Source organism: Haliotis rufescens, unplaced genomic scaffold (assembly GCF_023055435.1).
Source record: "Haliotis rufescens isolate VD_foot unplaced genomic scaffold, xgHalRufe1.0.p SCAF_12, whole genome shotgun sequence".
Taxonomy (NCBI): Eukaryota; Metazoa; Mollusca; class Gastropoda; order Lepetellida; family Haliotidae; genus Haliotis; species Haliotis rufescens.
Window position 1 is genome coordinate 14,215,209 of NW_025963802.1, and position 27,646 is coordinate 14,242,854.

Below are 27,646 nucleotides of genomic sequence, written 5' to 3' on the forward strand. Positions count from 1 at the left end.
AGATGGTGATTGACTTGGTGAGATTGTGGCTTGGTAAGTGAGATGGTGGTTGCTAGGTGAGATGGTGGTTGGCTAGGTGAGATTGTGGCTTGGGAATATAGATGGTGGTTCACTAGGTGAGGTGGTGGTTGGCTAGGTGAGGTGGTGGTGACTAGATGAGATTGTGGCTTGGTAGGTGAGATGGTGGTTGCTAGGTGAGATGGTGGTTGGCTAGTTGAGATTGTGGCTTGGTAAGTGAGATGGTTGTTGACTAGGCGAGATTGTGGATTGGTAATTGAGATGGTGGTTGGCAAGGTGAGGTGGTGGTTGGCTAGTTGAGATGGTTGTTGACTAGTTGAGATTGTGGCTTGGTAAGTGAGATGGTTGTTGACTATGTGATATTGTGGCTTGGTAAATGAGATGGTGGTTGCTAGGTGAGATGGTGGTTGGCTAGTTGAGATTGTGGCTTGGTAAATGAGATGGTTGTTGACTAGGCGAGATTGTGGCTTGGTAATTGAGATGGTGGTTGGCTTGGTGAGGGTTCGCCCCGATTATGTTTCTAAGTTTGTCAGCACCATACCCGTGCTCGTGGGTTTCCCCGAAGTGGTGAACGTCTGAGTCCTGCATCACTTCGGGATTTCCTCCCACATTAAGCTGACACGCTGTGATATAACTGGAATACTGTTAAAAGCGGCGTTAAACCCAACTCACTCACTCACTCATTGTATTGGTGTTTTGATATTTTGATGTTTTTGGTGCGTTGGTGTGTTGGTGTGTTGGTGTGTTAGTGTTGGTGTGTTGGTGTGGGGGTGATATGGTCCGTTATTACGTTGGTGAATCGCTTCTTTCGTGTCTTGGTGCATTGCTGTGTTGAATCGTTGGTGACTTCTTGGTTGGTTGGTGGGATGGTTGGTAGACAGATACAATCGGGTAGGATATTTCCAAGTCGTTCGTGGGTTGATGGCTTTGGTGTGTGTGTAGTAGCAAAAGGTATTTTAAGGTAAGGAATTAAGTATTTCGAATGTTAGGAATGTCAATTATAGATGCATTGGTGCATAGTATATGTGAGCACGCCGTTTACATGGGTAGACGGCGACAGGAATAATAAAGAGGTAACTATGTATGCTTGTTTGTTGTTTAACGTCGTCCCACTCAGAAATATTCAAGCTACTAGACAAGAAAACCCAGTGAGTGACATCATGAGCATCGATCTACGCAATTGGAACATCAACTAAGTCAGCAACCACCCGATGACGTTAGTCGCCTCTTACGACAAGAAAGGGTTGCTAAAGACCAATTCTAACAAGGATCGTCACGGGGGCGATATGTGGTAGTGTAATTGCATTTATACTACGTTCATAAATCTATCAGGGATAATGATGTAGGTATCAGTCAGTGGACATGTAGGTGTTACTGAGTTAACAGTTAGGTATGACAGATTCGGAATCGTTTCTACGTTATGAAAGATATTTGTTATACACGTGTACGTATTGACAGGTCAGAAAGTTGGTTCTACTGAGCTTGTAAGTTTAAGGTGAGGTGAGGTGAAATTGGGTTTAACGTCGCGTCCAAGATTATTGCACTTATATAGCGACGTGCATGCACGTGTATGTGTGGCTGCTTGTACTTGTCCGGACTGATGCCGATTTATAGTGCTAGCTCACTGGGATACCATGCCGCAGTTTAACATGAATACCCCACTCAGACACAGTATACTGACTCCGAGCCGACCAGGCCTTGTTTTAGCCCCTTAATGCCGAGCACAAGGCAGGGTAACAACAAGTACAATCTTTTAACGTCTTTTTGTATGACGCGGCCGGGGATCGAACCCCGGACCTTCCGCTCTCCGGGCGTACGCTCTACCTCTAGATCACGGAGGCGGTCCGGTAAGTTTAAGGGGTTATTGAGATACTAGTGGTCCACAGATAAGGGTGAACCGCTGACGGGAACATGACCCGGGACCCTACTGCAGGACCGCGGGTAGACACCTGTAGGGCGAGATGGAATAGGGTGCTTGACTAAAGTCTAAACATTACATAGATCATAAAGGTAAATATGTGTACACGGGGAGCCAAAGGGTACAAAGGTACATGGACAAGGTATAGACTGTGATGTTATATAGGTATATAGTACATGGACAAGATATAGACTGTGATGTTATATAGGTATAGAGTACATGGCAGGATATAGACTGTGATGTTATAAAGGTACTTCGTACATGGACAGGGTATATACTGTGATGTTATAAAGGTACTTTGTACATTGACAGGGTATATACTGTGATGTTATAAAGGTGCATAGCACATGGAAAAGGTATATACTGTGATGTTATAAAGGTACATAGCACATGGAAAAGGTATATACTGTGATGTTATAAAGGTACATAGCACATGGAAAAGGTATATACAATGACGTTATAAAGGTACATAGTACAAAGTACAAGGACAAGGTATAGACTGTGATGTTATAAAAGTATATAGTACATGAACAAGGTACATACTGAGATGTTATAAACGTACTTTGCATATGGACAGGGTATATACTGAGATGTTATAAAGGTACTTAGCAAATGAACAAGGTATATACTGTGATATTATAAAGGTACATTGTGGACAATGTATATACTATGATGTTATAGCGGTGCACAGTACATGGACAAGATATAGACTGTGATGTTATAACGGTACGAGGTACAGGTGAACACTGTGGACAATGTATATACAGTGACGTTATAAAGGTACATAGTACATGGACAATGTATATACTGTGATGTTATAAAGGTACACAGTACAAAGTGCAAGGACATTGTATAGACTGTGATGTTATAAAGTATATACTGTAATGTTAAGAAGGTACATTGTACATAGACAATGTATATACTGTGATATTATAAAGGTACATAGTACATGGACAATGTATAGACTGTGATGTTATAAAGTATATACTGTAATGTGACGTTATAAAGGTACATTGTACATAGACAATGTATATACTGTAATATTATTAAGGTACATAGAACAAGGACAGTGTATAGACTGTGATGTTTATAAAGGTAAATGTTCATGGACAAGGTTGCTATAGCAGTACACAGTATATATTGACTTTATAAAACTATATGGTATAACATAGATACACAGTGGACAAAGTGTTTTCGGTATAATTATGACCAGTGTTAAGCCAAAAGAACATTAGACATCTCATACACGAAACTCTCAGAGTAGTTTGTTGGGTCAATTTGCTTCATACAAACGATATCGAATTCGACCCCTGTTTCCACTGACCATCTAAGCACCCGTATCCAGTACCCGCGGACCGAATAATTCGCAATCACAATCAAGCCCATTTGCAAAGGCTACAATTCAATCTTGCAATATAAACACTGGCCCTATCAAAGTGTCACGACAGACCTCAGTCCGAGTGGTGGTGGGACCAGGGCCAGGCGAGATTTCTCTCCAACAGGCTTTGATGTGACAGAAGATTTATGGGGGGATAGCGTCCTGCTACATGTTCATATAACGCTGTGGCGATCACGGCGAGCTTTGGGGAGGGAAGGGGTCATGTCTGAGCCCTAGGGTGACGAGAAGTGTGAGGGGTGACAAGCTTCTAACATGTCCTAGCGGTCGAGACCCAGGCCCCAGATCCCCATTCGTGTAAACAGACTAGTCATGGTAATCCTTATCGTATGTTATTTCTATAACTCGGGACTATATACTTCTCCCTTGATTATAAAGGTCATGATATATCCTTTCTGTCACATTTATGACTATCATTCCTTGTAGATAAAAGCGACAAAACCCTTTCCATAGTAATAAGGACTCTCTACTAAAAGCAGAGTTGATTCCGCTGTGTCATGAGAAACGATGTGAGAACGATTTTTAGCTATAAGTTTTGTATGGATTGGTTAAACGAACCCACGTCTCTCTCATTATCGACTGCCTACTGTCCACTCTATCTCTGTTCTTTCTCCCGTTTAATTATAATAAAAATAATGATGATGATGATGATTATGATGATAATATGATGCGGTACATAATCTCAATGTAAATGTTGATTTTGTTGATGGTTCTGTAATGCTGGACGGTACAGAAATGAGTGTCAACCAAGCGAAGTGCCATATCAAATCTGCAGTTTTGCAAGGAGAGGCTATCTGAACGACCACTGCAGTATGTTGAGGAATCAGCAACCCTGCAGAGTCCTTCGCTTGGATGAAGTCGGCTGGCCTGAAAAGTGAAACAGAAGGCTTTCTGTTTGCTGACCAGAACCAGTCAATTCCCACTTGAAACTGAAGGTGTGATTTGCATCAAAATGTAAATATGAAATGTAGATTATGCAATGACTTCAATGTGACTGTCCAACACATTGTCAGTGGATGCTCAGCTTTGGCACAAACACAGTTTCTTAAGCGACATGATGGAGTGGCTCGATCCTTTCATTGCCGTCTTCGCCACGCGTGTGGTTTTGACGCAGAGATCCATTCATGGAACGACACAGAATTGAGGGCGTCATGGAAAATAATAAATAAAATTTACAAAATTCTTTCGAAAAGGCCCGTATACAGCATAAGACCTATCCAGGCCAACAAACCTGGTCTTTTTTTATAAACCAAATGAAATCATTAATATCATTTTCTGTCCCTTTTGGCACTAATGTGATTGACAAGATTCAGGAAAAACATGGCAAATATGCGGACCTCGCTTTCGAAATGTCACGCATGCATCCCAAGTACCAAGGTGTCCGACTCCCCATTGTTCTCGGTGCCTTAGATTTGGTACCTCCCAATCTGTTGACTGACATTGGGAGAGTACCCGGGTTTGCTACCAGGAATACAGCCCTTCTGACAATCTGGGTAATGCAGAAGGCTAGGGAATGTTGGAGAGTCTTCACATTCTCCGAAAGGTTCTCGATGGTTTCGACTAGGCGGCGCTTCCTGGGAGAAGTCCAATTCCCTGTCTGGGCTGCGTGTAGAGGGGGCAAGGGCCCTGAGCTGATGATGAGCCTAACCAGCCTGACTGTGCCAGGATCACCCAAACCCTCTTTGCTGCATTTATTTATTTTAATCATTGGTAAGATCTAGTCGGCCATGGCATAGGACTTTCTGTATCATACACGTTACGTCATCATTCAATATCATAAAAGCAAATATTCATGTTACACTGTCGGGCAAACGAAATTCTACACCTATGTCTGATGGTGGCTAAATATGAAACAAATAAGAAATAGTTATTCGATGGAGATGTGTTTCATACGGGTGGCATAGTTCAGCCCAGTAAGTTGATATTTTAGGGGGCTCGTAATCAGTTTTCAAGTGTATGGTTTCTGGCAGTTTAAATACAATTCTATATACAAATATCTTATATTGTTTTTGTTACAAAGGACAGGATATTTATAATTATGTAACTTCTTATAGTTGACTATTTGATTAGCATTCTAGAAGTTGGCAAATAATTAAGAAAAATATAAAACTTCATGGAAAGCAACTTCTGGTTGATAAACCAGAAGTTGTTATTCATAAATTATACGTTTTTCTTACTTTTTATATTTGACGAAATATAGTCCGTTGATAAACCAGAAGTTGTTATCCATAAATTATACGTTTTTCTTACTTTTTATATTTGACGAAATATAGTCCATTCTGGCAACGTTGACGTGTTTTAAATCAACAACTCAAATTTGATGAACCTTATTCAAGATACGACTCTCGGTATGTAATTCAGCTGTGAAGTGGCCCAAACCACACACAGGTTTCACCTGTCAAAATGACCTGAACATCTCGCCTGTCTTGTCAAGCTTACCTGGTCCTCTCACGTGAGTCGACGATCGTGGAATAATTAATTTACTTCCAATGTGACATGTGTTCCGCCTGTCATGGTTGTCTTAACCCCGAGAGTCGAGTGTAGTGGACAGGGGACAGTGTTCATCGCTCCCATATCCAGTCTTTGTCGTCTTAATCAGGTGATCATAGCGTACAGCCAAAACACATTAATCATTGGCTCAGAAGTCGGCGAATCTTACTCAAGTTGTTTCTATTTAATTGCCTTGTCTGGCCCGTGTCGGACTGAGACCGGACGTTTGATGGACTCCACTGAGGGTGTCCAGCACGGATTAGTCCCAGCTTTGCCCAGTCCGTTAGTGTAAGCCGCGAGGAAATAACTTTTCCAGACGGGGATGAAGTGTCGGCGTTTAATAAACACTACGGAAATTTGTCTAATATTTATAAGGTTCATTTGCCATTTGCATCGTTCAGAAATATTGCTTGTTATTACGTGTGTTTTGTTAATAGGATATCGACATCAGTGAGATGTTTTGGCCGCGAATATATTAATCGTAGATCATATTTTTCTGTAAAATATTTTACGAATAAAAAGATATCCCTAAAATAGTCTGATGCTATAGGGGCGATGCGATTTTAAATGTTAAGCACAGATTTGTTTTGTACATTCCGACTTCTGTGTGCAAGTTGCATTTTTATCAGCGCCGTTGAGCACTATACGACGGAAAATTGGCCAAAAATATATATCATCATCATCATCATCATATCATTATCATTTGAGATACTTAAACCTGCGGAGAAGTTTCAACTTCGAATGTATCAAATTTTATATCATTTGTTCCTAAATTATTTTCCTTAAGTTATCAACACTTATGAAATCCTTTTTACTTCGAATCTATGAAATATTACCTCATATTAATTTACAGAAACATTTTGAGTACTAGGCATTATGACCCGTTGAAAGTCTTTAACTTAGAATCTGCTAATTTATTCTTATTTTGTTTGAAAATATTAGCACCTGTTAAATTCTTTGAAGATGTTTTCATTTAAAAATTTATGTCCTCCACATACATAAATAATATGAACATATTTTTCAAACGGCGACTTTCAGGTATAAATTGGCATTGTAATAAAAGTTAATTCCACAGAAAAGAATGTCGGCTATGTGTGCATATCCGACGTCAGAATGAATGTGAATGACCAGTTTGTATATAATGCACGTCTTTTTAACTTGAGCCGCAGCTGGGACAACACACGGGGTAATAACATACTCTCATCCCTTAGTATCATGCTGGGAGCGATTCATCAGTTGATAAGAGAACACCAGGCCCCATAGTTGTCTATCAAAGAACAATTTATCATCAGTTTTTCAACGTATGTGTTTGGAAATGACTAGTAACGCATGTTTTATCACCAGACAGTGGGCGAGTCCGTCTTAGTGTCATCAATATTGTTCCCAAACCTATTGTCCTGACGGAGAAGACTCGACTGTTTCTCGACTATAGCCCGTCGTGATGGAGCGAGAGGGAGATATTCTAACTATGCGACTACACCATATAAATCTGTGTTGGAACGCTTCACATACCTTTCGCGTCAGCGTTTTGTAAGATTAAAAGGGGTCGCAGAAAATCGCCTTGTTGCATCACTAGAACATATGTAAGAGGCTACTGGTCTCCATAGGCACTCTTGTCGCTTTGTTAAGAGTGCTTATATTGATAAGGCCTGTCTGTCTACCTGTCTCTGCAATACATAGTCTAATTTACTCAGGTCAGAGGCCACGGTTCCATTACAACTGCACAAGTAAAAACTAAAATCCTGTTTGTTTACACAATGAAATAAATACTGATATGGCGCGGCCTATAGTGTGGATTAACGGAAGGGGCTACGCCGGTTGTGGCATGGGTACCCCGTCCACTGATAAATTGTAATGTAATCACAGCTTCCCTGTGGAAAGGCACATACATCTTTTCAACGACATCACGCTTGATAAATGTGCTCACTGTTTCTGTAAGTGTAAACTGGACATGTTAGTGGCCCGTGTTATGGAGTGGTCTGCCCCTCCTCAACATACATCGTCCCCGTGTCACGGGAGATGGAGAGGGTGTCATCGGGAGATTGGACAAGTTTAATTGGCGCAGCAGTTGACAAGACAAGCAAATGGCTTGTATGCAATGTCAGCTTACACAAGGAGCTTCGTGAAACAAGTCCACGGACCAGATTGTATATGTCTGTCACTATCTCCATAACACATTATGCCGAAGTGGATTGGAAACTGCCCTAACCCCTTGTCTTAAGCTTCGCCTTACGTCCACTAGTTTTCTAGTGTCTAAAATACCTTCAATGTCTAGTTACTATCCTTTTATATAGACGTGAACAAGCGAGTCGAAAAACTAGCTTAGTGTTTGCTCTATAGTTGTTATGTTACAACATTTGAGGACTCAGTAAAGCTTTCAAAAAGTTTTATGGTAGACATGTGGAGAACATTTCAAAATTTGACACCTCAGTGACAAAATGAAGTCCGACACAATTACCTGTTTTGAATTGTGCCATATCTGTCCGTGTTTTTCAGGTGAACAGTTGACTTTCCTTTGCGTGTGTTTGTGACGGGTGCTACCGGTTTGCCAGGATACGCTCACCTTTTCGCGAACACCTGGTATCATCTCTATTTGATAGTGATATATTAATACATGCGGATGATACAGTCGGAATCGTACAATCGACTCAAATTTTAGCTGGGATTTTTTATGAATATGGAAAGGGTTTTGTCGTTTTTAGTCTATAATGAGTCCAAATATAAGTCCTAATGAGTCCTTCTTGGTCGCTGTTTCCAGGCTGTACACAAGTTTATCTTATAAATCCATACAAACCCTAACTATTTTAAGGCAGTGATACACAATTAAGTCCCCAAACTAGTTCCATTGTCAAGTATCCGTCAATTTAAATACATTTGAGGTAGGTGTTCTCCAGAAGGACAAAGCCTATTTTGTCATCTAGGTCCTAGATCCAAATATATGTCTCAGCAGAAACAAATGGCACAGTCAGTTATAAATATTCATTGTACTAACTTCAATATAGTCGTATCCCAAAGCACGAGTTGCATGTGATTTTCGTCTGAAGTCCGAGCGTGTTCCAAGGTACAGACGTCCGGTTATTTCAGCAGCTGGTGTTATATGTGTTTGTCCATATACCGAAAGTCCACGAATCACCATCAAATAGTGATGATACCAGGTGTTCGCGAAAAGGTCTGAAGGCTAAACGTCGTGGACAACTCACTTCAGGCGGATAGTCCCATTAGGTTAATGCACAGGTGCACAAGTCAATTGTCCCATGGCTGCAATGCATCACCGTAGCTGTGAACTCATTGAACATGCCCCTTGTTCTACAAGTTTCCGTCAGATTTCTACCTCTTCCCAAACTTGAGTAAGTGAGTTGGGTTTAACGCCGCTTTCAACAGCATTCCAGTTATATCACGGCGTGTCAGCTTAATGTGGGAGGAAAGCCTGAAGTGATGCAGGTCTCAGACGTTTACCACTTCGGTGAAACCCACGAGCACGGGTATGGTGCTGACAAACCTAGAAACATAATCGGGGCGAACCGGGATTCGAACTCACAATCATAGGATTCTGGCGTGCCCAAGGGACGTAACTCTACACAGCGAATCGCGGCGCCTTAGACGACTGGGCCATCCGTGCCCCCTCCACACTTGAAGAAAGAACTGGTTGGTATTCATAATGCAAATGGAGATGACGTCATTTCTACTGTGGAGGACATTCACAGCACCAGGACCACGCTACACCAATGGGTTCCCGCCAATGGGAGGATGACCTTGGCATCGTTGGCGATCTGTGGAGCGCAGAAGGAGAATAACCATCTCAATCAACACAGTCTATTACAGTTTGGCTCAGAATTTGTCATCCATGCCTCGTGACCGCCTCCGTGGTCTTGTGGTAGAGCGTCCGCCCGGAGAGCGGAAGGTCCAGGGTTCGATCCCGGGCCGCGTCATACAAAAAGACGTTAAAAGATTGTACTTGTTGTTACCCTGTCTGGCGCTCGGCATTAAGGGGCTAAAACAAGGACTGGTCGGCTCGGAGTCAGTATACTGTGTCTGAGTGGGGTATTCATGTTAAACTGCGACATGGTATCTCAGTGAGCTAGCACTATAAATCGGCATCAGTCCGGGCTAGTACAAGCAGCCACACACACACATACACGTGCATCCACGTCGGTATATAAGTGCAATAATCTTGGACGCGATGTTAAACCCAATTTCACCTCACCTCACCTCACCTCACCTCACCTCACCTCACCTCACCTCATCCATGCCTCGTAGATACTTCCAAAGATCCTTGGGAGGTCGGGGCATGTTAACAAAAAAGGGATGGTGCTTTTCACAAGCTGTATATTATTATGCAGACGAAGTTAGTTTGCAAAAACCTTTCCCTGAAATTCTGTCAGACTTTTTTTCGATTTTGAATGAATCAACACTCAGTATTTCCTCAGGGCTTAAGGCGTGCTGTTTCAAAGTTAAGACGTGAATGTGGGTTTTTTTCAATGATTATAAATAATGGTGTAAGAAGATAAAGGAGACCTCGCGATAATGCCGAGTTGAAAGAGAAGCCTCTTGTAGTCGTCACTCACGGTGGCAGCGCAGTATATGTGGGCGTGCATACCAGTCTTATGTTGTGGCTGAAACCCGTCTGACTGGACTCCGTCTATTACAAATATTTGACCTATTCCTTGTCTCACGTGGTAGTTCTGAAATGTAATTATTTCATTTGGGACATTTACGTCATGTCTATTTCAATGTCAGTAGAAGACAATCTATGACAATATGTATCGAGATGGGGACGATCGATTCAGCTCTCGCGATGAGTTGCGAAGCTATTAACCAGAGTGAGTGGATTGTGGTTTTGCCTTGTTAGCAATATTACAGCAGGTAGCAATATTACAGCAATAACTCGACAGATGTCAGACATATTAAAGTTACACCATGGCGCTCTGTTGTTAACAATGTAAAAGTGACAAATGACGGGTTTATTTGCATACGAGGCCACATGGCCCATAGTGCTGCACTAACGAAACATGCACACAGTGCGCTGTTTCTAAACATATATGTCATGTAGGTGTTCATCTTTGAAATTTCTTTTCAGATACACAAAGATATATTTTAATAAAGGCGCGTAAGACACTAAATGACAACAGTCATATACTTCATTCCGGCTGTCAGGTTCTACCTTCTGGCTGCAGACTGCGCATACCGATGCTGAAAACAACCAGGACCCGGAAATCATTCATTTATTCATCATTCATGAATTTACTCGTGGTTATATAAGTAAGTGTCTTATTTTCTTATGTACATTTTTTAATATCCTCTATTTTATTTTGTTCATATTAAGTTCTAATCAACTGCGCAATGTGAATGTCCCTTGGGATAATAAAGTTTTATCTTATTTTATCTTATAACTGCAGGGAGGGGCGGTCGGGTAGCCAAGTGGTTAAAGCGTTCGCTCGTCACGCCGAAGACCCAGGTTCGAATCCCGACATGGGTACAATGTGTGAAGCCCATTTCTGGTGTTCCCCGCCTTGATATTGCTTGAATATTGCTAAAAGCGGTGTAAAACCAACTCATATAACTGCAGGGACCGTTGATGACAGATCTGAAGCCTTAATAATTTATCAATTGAAGGATTAAAAATAAATAAGGCGGCAAAACATTTCTCTGCTTGACTGAAAATACGGACATTTAAAGAGAAAATGAAATTCATTTTCACTGACTCATTAACAATGTGTCGTTTTGAAAGTATATTCGCTCCTGGAAAAGGCAAACCTGTTTTTTCCGCGAACACCTGGTGTCATCACTGATTTTCAGTGGCCATTCATATAATGGTCACAGCTGTTTTGCCCTTAACGCCAAATATAATCTGTTTCGGCGGATAATGTAGACTGGTTCTTCTTTTGCTTTGACATTTTATGTTCGTTGAAGTCAGGTGACTACTACATACAAGCATTTTGACCACCTGATCCTCATTTTCTTGACCATAGCTAACCGGGATCTTCATCCTCCTCCTCCTCCTCCTCATCATCATCATCATCACATCCATATCATCATCCTCATCATCATCATCTTCATCACATCCATATCATCATCCTCATCATCATCATCTTCATCACATCCATATCATCATCCTCATCATCATCATCTTCATCACATCCATATCATCATCATCATCTTCATCAAATCATCCTCATCATGTTTATCACATCCATATCATCGTCCTCATCATCATCATCTTCATCACATCCATATCATCATCATCATCTTCATCAAATCATCCTCATCATGTTTATCACATCCATATCATCGTCCTCATCATCATCATCTTCATCACATCCATATCATCATCATCATCTTCATCAAATCATCCTCATCATGTTTATCACATCCATATCATCATCATATCCTCATCCACATCATCATCATTATCATCATCATCATCAAATCGTCATCATCATCAACATCATCATCATCATCTGGTTAACTGCTGTCTAGATTCCACTAGGTTAGGACGATACGTATACCCTTACAATATACCATAATATTATGGCAAATGAATATAGCCATGAAGAATTCCTGTAAGCTGATCTTCATCATCCCTTGACGCCGGACCTTAACACTCAACCGTTTCACACGGCACTGAAGCCAGCGAAGGGACAGTCTATAGCAAGGGGTGGAGACGAAGTCTGGCGTCAGCGAACAACAGAGTCATATCCCTCTAATCACCCAGCGACATGGGCAGGAGGGGGTGGGGCACTGCCACGCCAACTCCCTGTGTAATTGTCCACACCACCATGTTACAAAGCTCTGATCTGTGGTGGATGTGGGTGTTACCCGATAACCCCATCATTACAGCGAGCCCCGATATCTCAGCTAAACGACTCTATTACCCTGGCTGAGGACCTCCGCTTCTACACTGGGCTGGACACACAAAAGATCTCAAAGAAGCAAAGGGTGACACGATCGCCCCAGCTCACCACCAAATTATGACTGAGAAAAGAAGGCCAAGCCACCAATCCAGGGCACAGTTAACGTTGAATTGCGAGGATTTACGCCACAAAGGTTTCCTACGCCAAGTCTTTAATTTTGGTAAAAGGATCGTCGGCTTGCTAAGACGGAACAAAGTGGAGAGCATTTACCGAGTGAATAAATCTTCCACTAAATACCTTATTCTGCATTGTTTACAGAAAGCAAATTGGGGGTAAATGACGTCACTTTGAACGCAACATTTGCAGTGTCTGACTAACAACAAACAGGAATTCACAGGTGTTTTGGTGTCACAGCATGCGTGATGGGGGTTATGGCGATAGAGGCATACCACCCACATTGAATAACGCTGGAAGTTACCTGAGGTTACGTGCTGGAACAGTGTGTGCCGACCACAGTGGACAGAGGTCTATCCGGTTACCCACATCCAAAGTATATAAACTTAGGAGCAAAGAAAACTATACCCTCAGTTGATTTTAGCATATGTTTGATTTTCAAATGAAATTATCTTAAGTTGGATTTATTATATATAAAAAATGAAATATACTGACTCTTAGTCAGCACTCAATGAATACTTCTACATGGTTACATTTTAAAAATTATATAATTTGATTTAAAACTTTAAAACAATCGCATAGTCCAGAGCTGCTGGTGGGTGTCTTAGACATTTTATTATTGAAAACAAACATTCCAAACATGGTAGGGGTCATACAGATGCATATTTCTTACCCAATTCTTCATTGAACGAGTTTCATGTCATGCAATATTACCCAGCCACAGAATGAGTGATGGGGAAATAGACGTCATCAAATTTAAGAAAATACAGTTTTCATCAATTTTCGATGACATAAAAAACAACCTCGGTATACTTGATTTTGCCCCTCTATATATATGAAAATATGTCTTTCGAGGAAGTTGGCATTCACATATGTTAACTATGAATCATTCTATTTTTGTTTGTCGGGAACACTGAACGCACTCAAAATCTCTGTTTCAATTTACTGTAAGTCAGACACCAGTCCTATATTGCTTGTTTTCCCATGACCGACCGACACAACGACCGACCGACCGACCGACCGACCGACAGACCGACAGAACGAACGAACGAACGAACGAACGAACGAACGAATGATGAATGTATGTGTGGATATACATAAACCATACCAAACAATAAATAAGTAAAGAAATACAAACAAACAAATATCCTGCATGTATTTAATAATGTATTCCCGTACATCGTAGAGCAATTAATTTCTAGACATATAAAAGTCATGTTTAAAGGACTCTTTCGTATAATACAGCAGTAATTTCAAATACCAAATGTGAAACTTATGTCACATGTGTAGTCTAACTGTCTGAGAGACAATCCCGTAAACTTCCGAATTGCCTGGCCAGCAATAAACGCCGGCTATCTTTGATCCGAGCACAACTGGGGACCCCATCATGCTCCAGCCTTCCGGCATGATATCCCCAAGGCTAAACTACAAACATACCCCGAAAACACGGTTCAGGGTGAGTGAGTATGGTTTTACGCCGCTTTTAGCAATATTCCAGCAATATCACGGCGGGGAACACCAGAAATGGGCTTCACACATTGTACCCAAGTCGGGAATCGAACCCGGGTCTTCGGCGTGGCGAAAGAACGCTTTAACCACTAGGCTACCCGACCGCCCCCCAAAACACGATTCAAATCAGAGTGGATAGTGTAAATCTGGAAAGCTTGATATTTGGTAATCTTAACAGGGAGTCGAGAAAACTTTCCAGACGCAGTTAAGGCCATTGTCAGCCACTCGCTGTAATTTCTTGACGCAAACGTTCCAGATTTACAGTATTGAGAAGTGCAGTGTACAGCGAAACCTCGTTTATACGGACGGTATTATGTCGTTTGTTAAACTGTGCGGATTAACGAGTGTCGGCATTATTTGTTTGTTTCTTGATTAACGTCGCACTCAGCGATATTCCTGCTATATGACGGTGGTCTGTAAATACTTGAGTCGGGTTCTGACGATCCAGTGACTGACATCATATGCATCGATCTAGGTAACTGAGATACGATGACATGCATTCTACTCGAATATCTATTCAATACGCCCTGCTCCTAAACCATGCACATCCCAACACACCAAGTCAACGAGCCTGACCACCCGATCACATTAGTCGCCTTTTACGACAAGCATTGGACGCTGGAGATCTTCATGGGGGTATCAGGATTAACGAATCAGAAGTACATAGATTAAGTATTATTAGATGCTTCGTTTGGTTTGGTTATGTTTGGTATATATGTGTATAGCAGATAAGAGGATCCTGTCGTTAAAACATATTTTGCAACGCCAAGCAATTGTTTTACGAATATTCCAACCATATCATGTACTGAAATCCTGAAAAAGTCCGCTTTTTGCCATTTTTAAAAAATGGCTTAAAATATAAAAAAACGAAACCATGACTTTCTGAAAATTATCGAGCGCCAAGCCAACAATCATACTGGAATTATACACTTTCAAAACTACCAGAAGTCGTCAGCCGTTGTATGTTCTATGTTAGATATAATGTTTACATAATCAGTGGCAATGAATGTAGGCTGTAAATGTAAGGAACCCTGGAAACGTCAGCGTTGTATAAGTTTCTACAGTTCTGGCCCCCTGACCTTGAAATGACCATGCTAGAAAGACTGGACATGATTGGACGTCCGTCCAAGCGGTCAGTACTCCAGAACGCTGACTGGACATGTGTGTCAGCAATGACACGAACTCGTTGTTGACATCCGGGAAACACGTCACGACATCGTCAACACATGTTGAATGGGACCATTCACATCAGAAACCAGATTCAGTTGGCCGCCCTTGTCAAGTTGTCATCGGCCTCAACGTGTTATCATTTAGTAATACAAAATACTGGATTAGCTCGCCCGAATACGAGCACCATGTTGAAAGGGCGGGATGAGTACACAGTTGGTATGCATCAGATCGGGTAATCGCCGAGCAGGTAATGTAGCTATGTTCTTTGAGGAAGATAATCCATTGGCAGACCGTTACGCCATTTCACGAGGAAAAGAGACGATGATCTAGAAGGAATAAGCCCTTGAGGCTATTAATCAGTGATATCTAAAATACCTGTGTCAATCACGACAAAGTCAGCCACATTCATGACGTGTTTCTGGGACATAATAAGGCTTAGTTTTCTCTCGGAATATTGATATGTGACAACAGACATATTCAGGAGTTTTGGTACTCCCCTCTCCCTAAGCTAGGCTCTTCCTATTGTGACATGATCTCTCCCGCTGGGGAAGACGCTGACAGGGCGTGTCCGCGGCTTGACCAGGACTTTGGGACAATCCATCATGAGCTCATAGAGAGTGACAGACCGCTAAACTAGGGTGCGATGTATGGAGGGGTTAATCTGGTGGGTAGTTATACCAAGGTGTCATCTAATCGGGTTGCACGAGAAGAGATTAACAGCCGTCTTGTCTCCCTCTCAGAACACGCTGGATCAGTGTGAAGGATTCTGGTGGTAGCTGAACCTTTACCGTTCGGATAGGAGCATGGGTAGAGCTTGCCAGGGATAGGACATACTATAGCCCGGCTCTGAAGAGACAATGGGGAGGGGTCACACCAACGCATTGTTGCTGTCAGGGTGTGGATAGATTGAGTTAGTGGTGTCATACGTCGTAGATTCTTACCTTATAGCAACAGTGTAATAAGTTGATGATGCGATGTGGTAGTTGCCGTAGTGGCTACGTATGTGATATGGAGATGGGGGCAAGAATTGGTTAATGTGAGGTTGGGAATAATCTATTTTTTACAGATGATCGAAATTGGGAGGATTTGTGTGATGGAGTGTGCGTGGATTAGGAGCAGGGCGTGTTGTATAGATAGTCGAGTAGAAAGACTGGTGGGGGTGATTATAAACGGGAACGGATAGATAATAAGTAAAGGGCCGTTATGGTTCAATCGCGTCCTGGGATGAAGGATGGGAGCAGGGGTGAAGGTGTTCTCGGGGTGTGGGTTGGATGTCTGGTATTACGAGACTTCATATTTAGGTTTATTGAGGTTTATATACAATCATGGGATAGATTCGGAACTAGGATCCTTCAACATCGGCTCTCCTTCAAGCCGTAAACAGACAGAAAGCAACTCTTGGAATACCAGAAACCCACGAGGATGCCGCAGAAGGTGGTACTAAGCTAGCTTAAGGGAAACAAGTGTGCGGTCTTCAGACGTGGCCAGATTATTGCTAAGATTAAATAAGATGCCTCGGAGCAACTACCTGATCACCCCTTTCCTTGGTGATGTGGCGTTAGGGCTAGTCCTTGTCAGAAGAAGTAATACAGCGTACATCATTGAAGACATCACCAACTTGGGGGGACAAGGGGCTGTCATAAGGAACTGAAGACGTTCTGCCAGAGATTGCGAGAGTGGCCAATGTAATTTGACTAGTCTTCACGGGGCTGAATGATGATCGGACATTCTGAGTCCGTTTCAAAAGATGCCTTTGTCATCTCTTTTGCATGAATCTTGTCAATTCTACTTTGTAATAATAAATTAACATTAGTTTCTTCCGTTGAAAAGGATTTGTAAGTGTTTGTCTAAAGTCGAATCTGAAGTAAAGTTCTATTCGGAAGGTCCTGTAACAAGGCCTTATCGAGGTCCGATGAAGAATATTCAGAAAGTTCCTGGCTGTAGTATCATTCTTCAGAAAGGTCACGGCTGTAGTAAGCATTATTCAGAAAGGTCCTGCCCGTAGTAAGAATTATTCAGGAAGGTCTTCTCTGTAGTAACATTCTTTAGAAAGTTCACGTCTGTAGTAAGGATTATTCAGAAAGGTCTTCTCTGTAGTAACATTCTTTAGAAAGTTCACGTCTGTAGTAAGGATTATTCAGAAAGGTCCTGTCTGGAGTAAAAATAATTCAGAAAGGTCCTGTCTGTAGTAACATTCTTCAGAAAGGACCGGTCTGTAGTAAGGAGTATTCAGAAAGGTCCTGACTGTTAGCTGGATTATTTAATATGGTCTCATCTGTAGCAATAAGTATTTCCGAAATGTCCTGTTAATAGGAATTCAGAAAGATCCTATCTGTAAGCAGGGCTTTGTCTAACATCATGTAATATGTAGCATGGACTATTGCGACAAGTTCTGTCCATTACGAACATATGTATAAAATGTCGATTGTCCTCCGAAACAGATTTCATTCGGTTTAATAGGCAAAATAGCGGTGACAATTATAAGATTGGCCTCGAAAACAGAAAATCAGTGATTCACCACATGTTCGCGAAGGGGGTATGCATGTCATGCCCTACCGGCAGAACCCGCCACTCGAACAATTTGTATAAAAAAGTTCCGACATACGACGGTGGCCTGTAAACAATCAGACAATACAGTGACATGATAGATTTAAAGAAATTGTTTAACAACACGTCTATAGCAGGACTGTGTCTATAGTCCTATCTGTTGTAACGAAATACAGCCTAACGCCGTGCCCGTAGCAAGGATGTGACAGATGATTTGTGTGTTGCTGGATTTACGATGCAGAAAGGACCTATCTACAGTGTACATGCTATCCCAGTCGTCTAGGGCGCCGCACTACGCAGTGCAGAGTTACGTACGATGCAGAAAGGACCTATCTACAGTGTCCATGCTATCCCAGTCGTCTAGGGCGCCGCACTACGCAGTGCAGCGTTACGTCCCTTGGGGACGCCAGGAACCTATGATTGTGGGTTCGAATACAGGTTCACCCCGATTATATTTCTAGATCCATCAGAACCTTACCCGTGCTCTTTGGTTTCACCGAAGTGGTAAACATCTGAGTCCTGCATCACTTCGGGCTTTCCTCCCACATTAAGCTGACACGCTGTGACATAACTGGAATACTGTTCAAAGCCACGTTACTCTATTAACGTTACTCTGTTACACGTCACTCTACTCACTCACTCTATATCTGTGTAGATATTTCATGTATGACTTAGACAGATAATGCGGACTCTGCACATCTCACAAGAAGTAGTAGCCAGCCAATGATTGTTCCTACAATGACAACTTGAAGTAGTTTAGGTACTGTTACAACTGCAACGTCTTGTCGCCCACGTAATGCCGGGTACTTGTTTGCTGTTACTGATACCGTCCTCACATGCACCTTTACAGCTGGTATTGGATTGAAAAGGCAACAGTAAATACTGCAGTCATTTCCTGACGGGCGTGCAAAGGTAACTGCAAACATGACAGCTTGCACATTGTCCGCGACCGACAGGGGTAGCTCGGGTTACTCCTAGTCCGTCTTGACTTCCTTGAGTGTCCTCCGACTATCGACAGATGCAGGTGGCGATGTTTACCGAGTGTCGGCGTGGATAGTCGACCTGCAGATGCACGACAGGGGGATGTGCACTTGTAAAACATCACTTGCTGCAGAAAAGGGAGATAAAGTTTTCTTTTTCAAGGTCATCTCTACCGTATACATATACAGAGGGGGCACGGGTGACCCAGTCGTCTAAGGCGCCGCCATTCGCTGTGCGGAGTTGCGTCCCTTGGGTACGCCAGAAACCTATGATTGTGGGTTCGAATCTAGGTTCGCTCCAATTATGTTTCTAGGTTTGTCAGTACCATACCCGTGCTCGTGGGTTTCACCGAAGTGGTAAACGTCTTAGACCTGCATCACTTCGGGCTTTCCTCCCACATTAAGCTGACACGCCGCGATATAACTGGAATACTGTTTAAAGCGGCGTTAAACCCAACTCACTCACTCACTCACATATACAGAACATATATATTTTATGAATTGACTTATTACCATAGAGAGTCGACATCTCAAGGATCCATAGTCATTTGTGTGCCTAGCTAGTAGGTTAAATAACTGTTGTAATTATAAGACTACGACTATAAGCAAAGTGTGTACGCAGCGCCCCCTAGGAGATGGACCTGGACCCACGTACAGACGTTACGCCTGAGACACGTTTTATGCATCTGATTAGAATGGCCCATGATCGGTGAACGAGAAAATCATCACTAAATAAAACTGTTTTCAAAAAGTGAAATATGACTTGGCTTCATACATATGAGTTTTATTCGGCCACATTCATCCGTACCTGTCTCCCTGGGAATGATATACGACCGGAAAACTACCATGCTGATCTTTGTATAATTTTGTGATGACAGCCTGATTGCTATTGCAGACTGACGGCGGCGTGGGTCGTTGGCCATGGTTACTGGTTTGCTTGATCCAGGCTCGACCACGTAGGGGCCGCAGTGATGTAGCTGGTATAATGTAGAGTAGCACATCACTTCAAGAGTTAAGGTTAGGGTTAAGGTTAGGTTTAGGTTTAGGTGTGGGTTAGGGTTAGGGTTAGGTTAGGGTTAGGATTAGGATTAGGGTTAGAGTTAGGGTTAGGGTTAGGTTTGGGTTAGAGTTAAGGTTAGGGTTAGGGTTAGGGGTAGGGGTATATTGAATACATGTACATACATTATTGGACCGTTATATTTCTCAATCAAAATCGAATCGACCTTCTTAATGTGTTACGTACTAGTGCTGCGATTAACAACATACGTCAAGTTAGACTTATGTGCACTATAAATGTAGATCGGGGTTCTGACACATGTACCTGGAATATCCCCCTTAAAGGTACGGGTTAGAATGAATATATATATTAAAAAGAGAAAAAGGATACAAGTTAGAATTTGTCTTCAGCAGCCCCTACTGACGTCATCAAGTGGTCAGGTTCGATTACTTGGTTTTATGCATGTCATCGTATCCCAATTGCGTAGATCGATGCTCATGATGTCAATCACTGGATTGTGTGGTCCAGACTCGATTATTTACAGACCGCCGCCATATAACTGGAATATTGCTGAGTGCGGCGTTAAACAGCAAACAAACAGACAAACAAGCAAACAGCATAGTTTTCAGTGGCATTTTTCAATATTCCTGAGAATGTGCCTCACGCGTTGTTTCAATGTATGAAATCGACCCAGGGTTCCTGGCGTAATGAATTAACGCTTTAACCACTAGACTACCATGCCGCTTTCAACTGCTAACGTTTCTCAGTACCAAAGCCGCGCTCGGAGGTTTCGCCGTAAAGTGGTAAACGCCTCACACGTGCATCACCTCGGGCTTTCCCCCACGTCGTGATATAATAGAGCCTGGACCAGACAATCCAGTGATGGACATAATGAGCATCGATCTACACAATTTGGATACGATGACATGCATCAACCATGTCTGCGAGTCTGACCACCCGACCCCGTTAGTCGCCTCTTACGACAAGCATGGGTTGCTGAAGACCAAATCTAACCAGGAATCTTCAAGGAAACGCCGTGATATAACAGAAATACTGTTCAATGCGGCGTTAAACAAAACTCACTTACATACATTTTCCGCTCCTTGGGACACATGTCAAGAATTTTAACATGACAAAAAGCCTTTGTATCAATGCTATGTCTATCATGTAACTCAGTAATGATGGAAATGGCCACTGTCTGAATTATAGAAATACTACCTACACAGTGTTGTTTAAAGTGAGTGAGTGAGTATGGTTTTACGCCGCTTTTAGCAATATTCCAGCAATATCACGACGGGGGACACCAGAAATGGGCTTCACACATTGTACCCATGTCGGGAATCGAACCCGGGTCTTCGGCGTTACGAGCGAACGTTTTAACCACTAGGCTACCCGATCGCCCGTGTTGTTTAGAACAGCCATCACTACAGCGTTCACACAACACTACTCTGTGTACATGATAGTACAGCCATGACGTACACGTTTCTGGGCATAGAGAACGCCAGCAGCAGGCAAGCAGTCGGTGTTGTTGTTGTGGAGACAATGCCGGGTCACGTCCGACGTCCGACGTCTGTCATCACGTCACGGCTGTACACTGGGTTGTGTAATCCTCGCCTGGGACTCCGACTGACTAACATCCATCTGGTGTTAAGGCATGTCGAAGGTTAAGTAAGATCGTAGCCGGCTATGTTGTCACTGCTGGTGACGAGAGCGGCGTGGGAGTATGGAAATAGCCGTCCAAGTTTGCAGTATTGATAAACATTGTGCGTGACCTCCAGTGACGTCATCATACGTGAGGTGAAGGGAATGACATAATTTCCCGCCATGTTAAAACGGCCAAAAGTCACGACTCTATGTAGGCATGGGATGGAGACGAGGCCCAAATATTACAGTGACGGTTACAGTGTTTATGAGCGCCCCAAAGCCGACTTGCCCAACACTCGCCTAGCGGGGATTTGCACACTGCCACCATCAGGCTTTGCACACTAGCTCCAGAGAAGCAAATCACTTTCTTTAAAATCTGTCAGGTAGCTGGCCCTGTTGAACGTGCTAAGTTTACAGGCAGTGTTTGGCTGCTCGTTAACAGGTGTTTCTGAGAACCAGTGTGTCACTCGGACTTTATCAAAAACTAATAATGTTGCGAAAAGCAAACCGTGTACGCAGCGCCCCCTAGGAGATGGACCTGATAAATGTGTCCTGCGTACAAACGTTACGCCTCAGTCACGTTTGACGCATCTCATTAGATTGGCCCGTGATATCGTTGAACGAGAAAATCATCACTAAATAAAACTGTTTTCAAAAAGTGAAATATGACTTGGCTTCATACATATGAGTTTTATTCGGCCACATTCATCCGTACCTGTCTCCCTGGGAATGATATACGACCGGAAGATACCTTAATAACAGATTTCTACAACTGTTAAGCTAGAAAAACGGTGCGGACCAGGTCCCCGTCATGTCATCGCAGCTCAGATCGGGAGATATCGCCTCTTCTTTTGAGTACCTCAAAGCAATTGCACAGGGATGAACTCCCTTTGAAGATGTTTTCGTCAATAATAACATTGTCACCATAAATTATCACTTATGTCTAATCGCAATATACTAATGTTTATCTTCTAACTTTACCCATTTGTTATATCGGCCCGTGTCCTCCGGGTATGTTACACTGCCCGTCCAAGTCATGAATTCACGCCACAAAGGATCTGACAGTTTGACCGTGTGAATTATGAATATGAAATGGGGTGTTTCTTCTTTTTTTTCCATATCAGTCAAATTATCAGAACACGACGAACATCTTTTCGAGACAACCACAGATAGTCGATGATACACGTGTTGCAGAGCGTTAGAGTTTACTGATTCTTCCAGTATTTGTTACAGGGCGAAAGAAATACCTTTGGAGAAAGGTGTACTTTAAACCTCTTGTATATATGAGCTACTAAAGTAGAATTATCATTATCATTATTATTATTAGTTATGGCTCATTACGCGCTAGGATAATTCATGTCACACGGGCTGTAGTGGAGGTTTGGGAACGAGGTGAGGTGCGGTGAGGTGAAATGGGGTTTAACGCCGCGTTCAATGTGTGTGTGTGTGTGTGGCTGCTTGTACTAGTCCGGACTGATGCCGATTTATAGTGCTAGCTCCCTGAGATACCATGCCGCAGTTTAACATAAATACCCCACTCAGACACAGTATACTGACTCCTTGTTTTAGCCCCTTAATGCCGAGCGCCAGACAGGGTAGCAACAAGTACCATCTTTTAACGTTTGGTAGGACGCGGTCGGGGATCGAACCCCGGACCTTCCGCTCTCCGGGCGGACGCCCTACCACTAGACCACGGAGGCGGTCCGTTTTGGAACGAAGCATGGAATTCGTGTTGTCATTGTAATTTATCTATTACTTGGCGCAAGTAATGAAAACACGACGCAGTATTTGTTATGAAACAATGTGTACAGTGTTTCAGTTTTGAATATTGGTTTAATGCCACATGTTATTTATTAATTGGTGTACATCGATTTGGGATATGAGATACGGGTGTCGAAATTCGCCGCCGGAGTTGCGTCCCTTCGGCACGCCCCAAACCTATTATTGTGGGTTCGAATCCCGGTTCGCCCCAATTATGTTTTTGGGTTTGTCAGCACCAAAGTGGTAAACGTCTGACACTTGCCTCACTTCGGGTTATCCACTCACAGTAAGCTAACATGCCGTGATACAACGGCAATACTGTCCAAAGCGACCTTAAAACCCAACTCACTCACTCACGTGAAGCCTATGGAATTAATACTCAGCTCCAACAACAGACAGTGAAATTCAAATACAACCAAATCAAGGTGTAGTATTTCCATGTTTGTTCTGTATAATGAAATTAAATGCTCATGAGGAAACTTGGCGGATCCAGTGAACCTTATCTTTCTTCAGTAAAGCTATATTGTTTTTGCATGGGTGAGTGAGTGAGTATGGTTCTACGCAGCTTTTTCAGCAATATTCCAGCAATATAATGGTTGGGAACATGGACTTTACACATTATACCGATGTGGGAATCGAACTCGGGTCTTCGGCGTGACGAGCGAACGCTTTAACCATTAGGCTACCCCACCGCCCCTCGTCTGTAATTTATTTATTTATTTATTTATTTATGACCTAATGAATGACAGAAAGATTATTAACATTCATACAAACCTAAAAAAGTTCCAAAGAACCCTGGCAGAATTTCTGCTATAAATGTTTCATGATCTAAACATTACATAATTCGAAAAGAGTTAGCAAGCTGAGCGCTAGGAGAGAGTGAGTGAGTAAGGTTTAATGCAGCTTTTAGCAAAATTCCAGCAATATCACGGCAGGGGAAACCGGAAATGGGCTTCACACACTCGACCCTTGTCGGGAATCGAACCCGAGTCTTTAACCACTAGGCTACCCAGCCGCCACTAGATAGAACTAGGAGTGGCAATCATGGTGAATAGCAGGGTATCAGAAGAATCAAAGATAACCATCTACCTTCTTGACCTATGGTGGAGCAGATAACAGGTATAACTATAATTGTTCAAAGGACGATACAAGCGCAGTCGCCTTGGGGTAAGCAAGAAGAATACAAATGTTAGCCACCGAAAATTAAAGATGGCCGCCATTGTTTCCAACATGGCCGCTAATTTTCCTTTCAGAAGTCTATTTTGCCTATAACTCAATTGTTATGCATGTTTTGGCTGTTTGTAATTTGCATGTCGAAGCTTGTTATGATGCTGGGTCTAATTCTAGTAATGGTTGGTCCTGATAATTTTGGAAACCCATTACTGCATCCATAATTCTTCAAAATCGCCTCAATATCATATGTTGTTTAGTATAGCCACGTTATTTTCAGAATAAACCTGTAAATGTATCCCTACCATCACACTAGTCAGTGTCAATACATCATCATATACATGTATATCCCTGATTGCTAATATGCAATATCAGTTAAAGGGATAACATTGCACTTGGTTCACTTTGCTAGAAACCTTTGATTGTTGGTTCGAATCCCGGTTCGCCCCGATTATGTTTCTAGACTTGTGAGTTTCACCGAAGTAGCAAATGTCTGAGACCATCATCATATCTGGCTTTTCTGTCACATTAAGTTTGACACGCGGTGATATAACTGGAATACTGTTAATAGCGGCGTTGATCCAAACTCACTGACTCTCTCACATGTAGTAATACTACAAACTAATCATCAATCTCTGAGTGAGTGAGTGAGCTGGGTTTAACGCCGCTTTTAACAGTATTCCAGTCATATGTATCAGCTTAATATAGGAGGAAAGCCCGAAGTAATGCAGGTCTCAGACGTTTACTACTTCGGTGAAACCCACGAGCACGGGTATGGTGCTGACAAACCTAGAAACATAATCGGGGCGAACCGGGATTTGAACCCACAATCATAGGTTTCTGGCGTGCCCAAGGGACGCAACTCTGCACAGCGAATCGCGGCGCCTTAGACGCCTGGGCCTGAGTTTTTCTTCAAGTTGCAAAATCACAGATTCAATATATTGAGTCCACGATAAAGATCCAAAATACAAGTGTTATCACTTAAGCGGGATGTGATGTATCAGCAAAACATATGTTCACCGCAAATAGAAACATTGGTTTATTATTTTAAAAAATGTATGGTAAATTGTAAGCTGCAACTCGAGTTATCGTCGACTCGTGTATATGATTTGTCACATACATTGGAAAATGATGATGATGATGATGATGATGATGATGATAATAATAATAATAATAATAATAATAATGATAATAATCCCATCATGTGTCATGCACCTCCTCACACATTCAGACCCCAGACTCAAGACTTTAGTTTCCAGATCTAGACTCCAGACCTCTGATTCAGGACTCAAGACTTCAGACTCCAGATTTCAAACTCCAAATACCAAATCTAGATACCACATTTCAAACTTCAGATATCAGACTTGTCGAAATCAATGTAAATGATGCGAAGAAGATAATTTATGGATGTCAACTTATTTATCCTGATGAAGCAGTAAGCATATACTCCGAAACGTTGTGGTCCTCATAATAAAGAAGTTGACATCCATAAATTCTCTTCCTTATGTGTATCACTTCTAAATGCCCTTCAAAAACTGTAAATCACGTGGTTTTCACAAAAAATGTTTCTGTTTCACACATCAACAATTGACCCTTTAAGTGAATGTCATTGAGTATTATTACACCAATGATTATGTAGACATGCGGCAAGTTAAAAAAAAGTCGGCCGTTTTCCTGGACGCCCGCCCACATCTGCGATAGAAGGAAGAGAGCGCGGCCGTGTCGTGGATTGATGACGTTTTCTGACCTTCAAGTGACAAAGACTGTCAGCAGACAGGCAAACCAAGAGACGAGACGGTTATCACAGCCAGCCTAAAAACAATAGCTGGTATTGTAATGACAAGTTTCCATTATGCTTGTCAACAAACGCTTCGCTGTAATCGTGTCCGTTTCCCTCTCGACTGTTGATAAATGCTAAGGCGATAAGTACAGTTCAAGTGATGTAAACAATACAGCCTATCAAGTAGATAGTAGAGGTGATTGGGTGGTGTAGGCCTTATATAGGTTCTTATTATGACTGCTGACAAAATAAACACGTATATAGATTAAAGCATGAGAAAGTAAGATATGATGAAGATACGAATCTTCCTGTTTACAATTAAGTTACCTTTAAGTTTAGTATTAGGCAAACGTTCTAAGCTTACATTTATAAATTGGTTTCTTCTTTTTGGGTATCCTTTTTTCCAGCAAGCTTTAGCATTTCTGTTTACATAACGTTGTAGCAGAGTCAGAGGTGCTCTCGAACAAGGTTGGGATTTTCATCTGAACGCCAACCTTGCACCTCGTATGACTCTCTGATAAAGCCCCACCTATGCCCCTCCTATATTCTCGCCAACCCATTGACATCACCCTAGCCCTATCCCCCTCAATTTGCTCTGCGACAGCTTTACCCGTCGCCCCATCATCCCCATTCCCATCACCCCATCACCCATCAACTTGCTCTCGATCACCCATCCCCGTTACCCTAGCTTCTCAAGCAGAACCATCAGCTATTATCCTCTTCTTGAGCTGCTTCAGTTATACGCGCCACCCTAACCTCTCAAACAACACCCTCACTAACACAGTTGCCCTACTCACCTACTCCCTCAAACCTTTGCCCTCTCTAACAACACCCTCAACTATAGAAGTCGCCCTAACATTCACCTACTCCCCACACGTACCCTCTCCAACAACACCCTCGACTTACGAAGTCGCCCTACCCATCACCTTATCCCCGGAATCTGTACCCTCATCCACCACTACCATTTCAAAAAACACCCTCAACTATCGAAGTCGCCCTACCCATCATCTTCTCCCCGGAATCTGTACCCTCATATACCACTATCCTCTCAAAAACACCCACAACTATCGAAGTCACCCTGACCTTCACCTACTCCCCACATGTACCCTCACCCACCCCTACCCTCACAAACAACACCCTCAACTATCGAAGTCGCCCTGACCTTCACCTACTCTCCACATGTACCCTCACCCCCCCCACCCCCCCAGCACCCCCCCCCCCCCACCCCACCCCACCCTACC